This window comes from Oryctolagus cuniculus, chromosome 8, assembly GCF_964237555.1.
Source record: "Oryctolagus cuniculus chromosome 8, mOryCun1.1, whole genome shotgun sequence".
Classification (NCBI taxonomy): domain Eukaryota; kingdom Metazoa; phylum Chordata; class Mammalia; order Lagomorpha; family Leporidae; genus Oryctolagus; species Oryctolagus cuniculus.
Genome location: NC_091439.1, coordinates 80,209,808 through 80,215,807, shown reverse-complemented (window position 1 = coordinate 80,215,807; position 6,000 = coordinate 80,209,808). Strand labels below are relative to the sequence as shown.

The following is a 6,000-nucleotide window of genomic DNA, read 5'->3' as shown; positions in this document are numbered from 1 at the left end:
GGAGAATCCGGTGCCCGCCGCCTGCAGAAGGGAACGGAGGCGGCGCCGAGCGTGAGGGGAAAGCGGGAGGCGAGGAGCGGGAAGGAAGTAAGGAAAGAGGAAGGAAAGACAGGAGGGGGAAGAGGCAGCGAGGCTGCAATTTCTGCGGCCGGCGCGGTAGGAGGAGCAGGAGAGGAAAGAGGAGGATCCAGTCAGTCAGTCAGCCAGCCAGCGGGAGGTGGAGAAAGCAGGAGGAGGAGGAGGAGGAGGATTAAAGATGGCCACCAACAGCTGCGGGAGACGGCAACAACCCCTCACTTTCCGGGATGGTCCCTGCGGGTCGGCCCGGCCTTGATGGAGAGGAGGAGCCCGAGGAGCGCGGAGGCTGAGGCGGCGGCGGGGACCCAGCGAGGAGGACGCGGCCGAGCAGCGACCGGGGCTGGAGAAGGGAGAGGCGGCGGCGACGCTGCCCCGGCCGCCTAGCGCCGCTGCCCGCCCCAGTGGACCGCTTCTCGCACCTCGCGGCCGCGGAACCGAGCTCGGCCCCGCGGCCCCGTCCCCAGCAGCGGGGGCTCCCGGGCCCCGCCGCGGACGCCGCGCCCGCCGCCCCTTCCTCGTCGTCAGCGCGCTGCGGGCGCGGAGCCCCGGCCCCGCCGCGGTCCTCGCTGCGGGGCCAGGCCCGCCCGCGCCCTCCCGCCGCCCCTCCGGTGAGTGCCCCCTCCCCCCCGCTCCCTGGAGAGGCGGCGCTGCCCAGGCCCCGCGCGCTGGGGCCGCTTTGTTCGTGCGGGGCGGAGGCGCTGCCCACTCGCGGCCCTCCCTGCCTCTGCTGCCCCTGGAGACAGGCCGCGGCCCAGCTGCTGTCCTCCCCGGGGGCCGGCGGCCTGGCCCGCGTCCTCTGCTGCGGCCTGGAGAGGGCGCCGTCGCGGTGGGGTCGGGGTCACGGGCGGCGGGCGGCTGGGAGCGGAGCCGGGGTGTTTCGGGGGATCGGGGAGAAGACGGCTGGAGGTAGCTTCCAGTTAGCAGTGGGGGCGTAACCTGGCGACCCTGGGCGCCCAGGCGTGGGGGTCGGGCCCGGCCCCTCGGCGGCATCCCGCGGGGGTCTCTGTTCCCGCAGCCCCCTGCGCCCGGGTGCAGCCATGGGAGGCCTCCATCCCTCGGGCGCTGTCTCCAGGGCTGCGGGCCTCTCCTGGCTCTCCGCTACTACGCCCAGTGCCGGAAGCCTTCTCGTTGGCCAGGGACCAGCGATGCTCGTGTTCCCTGGACAGGGGATGTGATGGCATCGCAGACATTCACGGTTACAGCAGGGTTTCAAAAGCAAATGTGACCTTTTGACCAAAAGCCATCTGGCAGATGTTTGAGCCTGAGGTGCAGCGTTTCTTTGATTAATTTTGGGGTCTACGATACTGGGTCTTCCTTTCAAAGGAATTATTGGATAAAAGCAGCTAGAAAGGATGTTTACCATATATGTGAACCCTTGCTTGGACTTCGAGTACCCTAAAAATGGTTAAGTATTTTCTGTGGGGAAATGGTGCTGATGCATACGACAAACTATTTTTAAGTAATGGGCATGAGTTGGTTAGTGCCAACTGGTTATTATGTAGTCTGAAGACCAAACAATTAAAAAAAGAAAAACAGGTTTGGAACAATTCATTTCTACCATCAAGTATCATAGCAAGTAAGTATAGCAGAAAACAGAACCAAGAATATGCTGAATTATAAAAAACACACACCCAAGCCCAAAGAGAATGTGGTGTTGTTACACAGATCTAGTAAAAAATAAATTCCACTTTAAAAAGAAAATTGAAACGTTGTTTTAGGGCTCTATGTTTAGGAATTAGCTTTGTGTGATTTTTTGCATTTAAAAATAAATATTGCATTAGATTGAGAACTCTTCCTATGATATTTGAGCACTCGTGGAATGTGTTACACTTTGAGCCATTCTGTCTCAAGCTGCTGGAAATACGGTTTTCTAATGAATTTCTTTTCCTGAGTTGAAATTGACTCCTGTGAGAAATAGGCTTCTAACTTAATTTCTTCAGAAAGGAGATGTGAATTAGAAATGATAGTAAAATCTGTAAAAAACTAGTAAAAGTATACTATTCTGACATTTGTTGGATTTTCTACTTTGAAGATTCTTAAATTCTGCTGCTCACCTTTACAGTTTGAAGAGTTTACCTTAGGCATTGTTAATTTCATGTGCTTCAGAGGGTCCTTGAATCCCTACAAATCATATGCTGAATGTAGCCTGTTTTTTCAGTCTAGATAGAGAATCAACATAGTCATCACATTCTCAGAAAGATGGGGCCCCACAAAAGATTGTGAACCACTCGATACATAATTAAAGAGTATATTTCCTGTATTTGGAGGGTTAAAAATCTTAAGGACTAGACCTGATAATATATGTCATTCATTGCCAAGTATGTCTAAGAAGTGTTTATGATTGAGAGTTTAGCACATAGAAGGTTTTTTCTTATTTTTCATCCAAGGAAAATATCAATTCCATTTACAGATGGGGAAAAAGCTAGTTTGTGAGACTGTTTCAGAGTCATGCAGACACTGTTGGGTCAGCATTTGAATCCAGATTGTCTAAAATCAGAGTCAGCATGCCTAACAGCCAGGCTACAGTAGACTTTGTGTCATTGGTTGTATTTGATTGATGTTAAATGAATAACTGATGTTAGAATTGAAAAATGTATTTGAGATTATCATTTCACTGTATCATGGGATTTGGGAGCCTTGAACTCCCAGTAGGAGGAGACCTTATACTAAACTAAAATTGTACCAAAAATTTGAGAGGCAGAGTTACAGAGAGTCAGAGAGAAACAAAGAGAGAGGGAGATATCAGAGTTACAGAGAGATCTTCCATCCACTGGGTCATTCCACAAATGGCTGCAAAAACTGGACTGGGCCAGGCTAAAGCCCCGGAGCCAGAAACTCCATCCTGCTCTCCCAAATGTGGTCCAAGCATTGGGGCCATCTTCCGCTGCCTTCCCAGATGTATTAGCAGGGAGTGGGGTCAGAAGTGGCGCCACAGGACACAAACCAGCACTCATATGGGATGCTGGTGTTGCTGATCACAGCTTAACCTGCTATTCCACAATGCTAGCCTCACTGCTGGCAGAGTCATCTACCTTCTGATTTGATTATTTCCTGTGATTGCAAGTTCACTTTTTGTTTTTGAAATTTTAATTCCTTATTTCTATTTTTGTTGAGTTAAATCTTCCTGTTATTTCCAGTTTCACCTTTATGTATATGGTACATTTATTATCTATAAAAGGATTAAGAAATAAAATGTCCTCTTTTAGTTATTTTCTTGTTCTTTTTAGTGTTTATTTTATTTGAAAGACAGTGATAGAGAGAGAGGGAGAGACAGAGAAAGAGATCTTTCATCCACTGGTTCACTCCCCAAATGGCTGCAACAGCCAGGGCTGGGCCAAGTCAAAGCCAGGAGCCAAAAACTCCATCCTGGTATCTCACATGGGTTTCAGGGGCCCAGGTCCTTGGGCCATCTTCTGATGCTTTGCCAGGCACATTAGCAAATCCACAGAGCTGGATCAAATTGGTGCTGCTGTATGGGAAGTCAGTATCATGGACAGTGGCTTAACCCTTGACACCACTGATGCTCTCCTCTTGTACTTTAGTTTTTGTAAGTAAGGTGTAATTTACATGCAGTAGAAGTTTTGCAGCTGTGTGTAACTGGGTAATCTCACCGCAATCAAGAGTTAGGACATTTCTATCACTTCAAAAAGTTCTCAAGCTCTTTTGTAATCAGTTCCCTCTCTACCTACAACCTCTGACAACCATGAATCCAATTTATGTTCTTATAATTTTGTCTTTGGTAGAATATTATGAAAGTGGAATCATGCAGCTTGTGTAGCCTTTGTGTCTTCTTTCCCTTAACATAATCATTTTGATATTCATTAAGTTGTTGCCAATTGTCCATAGATTTTTCATTAATATCCTAGTAAAGGTTTCAACAACTTGTTCTCAAAAACAAAACAAAAAGAATCCAAGACAATCCATTCCCATTATGGGCTATTTTAAGCTATCTAAACCAACTCACAACAGTTCCTTGAAAGTTAACAGTGGTATCTAGCATGCCACTGAGTTTTGCTCCGCCTTTTTGTTCCTTTGTATCAAGGTACAACACTTTGTTCCCCCGTTCACGAATTGATGAACATTTGTGTTGTTCCCAGTTTTGGTCAATTATGAATAAAGCTACTGAACATTTGCATACAGGTCTGTATGAGGGACAAAAGTTTTCAGTTTTCTTGAGTGAATACCTAGAAGTGGGATTATTGGATCTTTGATGTACATATTTATCAATATCAGTAACTTTTGACTCAACTGCCAAGCTGATTTCCAAAATGGTTATATCATTTGATAGTGTTCTCAGCAATGTGCGAGAGTTCCAGTTGCCCTATGTCTTTGTTAGCACTTATTATTGTCATTTATTAACATTTTAGCTATGTTTAATGTGTATAAGTGGCCTCCTTTAATGTTTTTAACATCTCATTTTAAGCAGTAGTTAGACCAATATAGGGAGCTTATGGTAATCATTTCTTTTTTTAAAAAAAATATTTATTTTACTTGAAAGGCAGAGTTAGAAGAGTGAGAAGGAGAGACAGAGAAAGATCTTTCATCTGCTGGTTCATTCCCCAAATGGCTGCAATGGCTGGGGCTGGGCTAGTCTGAAGCCAGAAACTTTTCCAGGTCTCTCACATGGATGCGGGGGTGCAAGGACTTGGGCCATTCTCACTGCTTTCCCAGGTGTATTAGCAGGGAGCTGATGGGAAATGGAGCAGCTGTAACTTGAACCCGTGCCCCTGTGGTTGCCAGCGCTGCAGGCAGCAGCTTTACCCACTGCACTGTGATAGACATTTCTAAGAAATTTTTTGTTGGCTTGGTCTTTACTCATGACCTCACAATGAAGGCTGTAGCTCTTAAAGGATATTGTTTGAGTTTCTACTGTACGTTTACCATTCATATTAAAATTAATTTTTGTAAAGGAATATCAGGAAATTTTTCTAATGCTTAGCTATTAACAATTTTTTGTTAAAATTTAGGTATATAAAACTTGTTTTAGAAAAAATTAGAGTTAAAAAAATTCTTGAATTACTATAAAGCATTATTTAAGATTTTACTTGGTCTTAAAGGAAAAAGAAAATTCTGTGTTGCTACCTATATACTGATACTTTGCTTTGAAGAGGTTTTATCAGTTTTATAAACTGATTCGACTTTTTATTTGAAAGTCTTAAAGATTGTTAAATCGATTGTTCCTCTTTCTGAAGCCACAATATTGAAATCTTAACTTCAGAATTTCTTTTTCTATAATTAAGTGAGTAAATTACATATATCCCATCAAAAATTTAATATTGAATAGTAAAATACTGTATTGGCCTGTAAAATAATATATGATTGCTTAGAAAGTTGTTATGAAATACAACATTTAGGGGCTGGCCCTGTGCTGTAGTAGGTTAAGGCTCAGCATGTGGCACTGGCACCCTATATGGTCACCAGTTCCTGTCCTGGCTGCTTCTCTTCTGACCAGCTTTCTGCTTATGGTCTGGAAAAGAAGTGGAAGATGGCCCAAGTGTTTGGGCCCCTTCACCCATGTGGGAGACCCAGAAGAAGCTCCTGGCTCCTGGCTTCAGATCGGCTCAGCTCCAACCATTGCGTCCATTTGGGGAGTGAACCAGTGAATGGAAGACTTCTCTCTCTCTCCCTCTCCCTCTCCCTCTCCCTCTCCCTCTCCCTCTCCTCTCTCTCTCTCTCTCTCCTTGTCTCTGTGACACTGCCTCTCAAATAGGTAAATAAATCTTTAAAAAAGAAAAAAGAAATACAATATTTAGAGGAATGACCTTATAAGTAGCTGTGTTGATTATAAATAAGAATAGCTATAGTCCTTATTTAAGTACCCTGTAATAAGAGTTGTTTATATAAACCTCCTTTTTTGTGCAAGTGGCCTGCAAAGTCCCTGTCATAACAGAGCCTACAGTTGAGTGGAAGAGGCCACCGAGT

General features: G+C 45.5%; 1 protein-coding gene across 5 annotated transcripts in view; it reads left to right on the top strand.

Annotated features, from left to right (window-relative positions):
- The first annotated feature begins 558 nt into the window (after positions 1-558).
- Positions 559-6,000, top strand: part of WDFY3 (WD repeat and FYVE domain containing 3) — a 310,521-nt gene continuing 305,079 nt past the window's right edge. For 2 of the 5 annotated variants that reach the window (XM_070047894.1, XM_070047899.1), the window contains exon 1: positions 566-686. The gene's annotated coding sequence lies outside the window, so the exon portion shown is untranslated. Of the gene's footprint in view, positions 687-6,000 lie in introns of all 5 variants that reach the window. The other 3 variants (XM_070047898.1, XM_070047900.1, XM_070047896.1) reach the window with 3 other exon arrangements.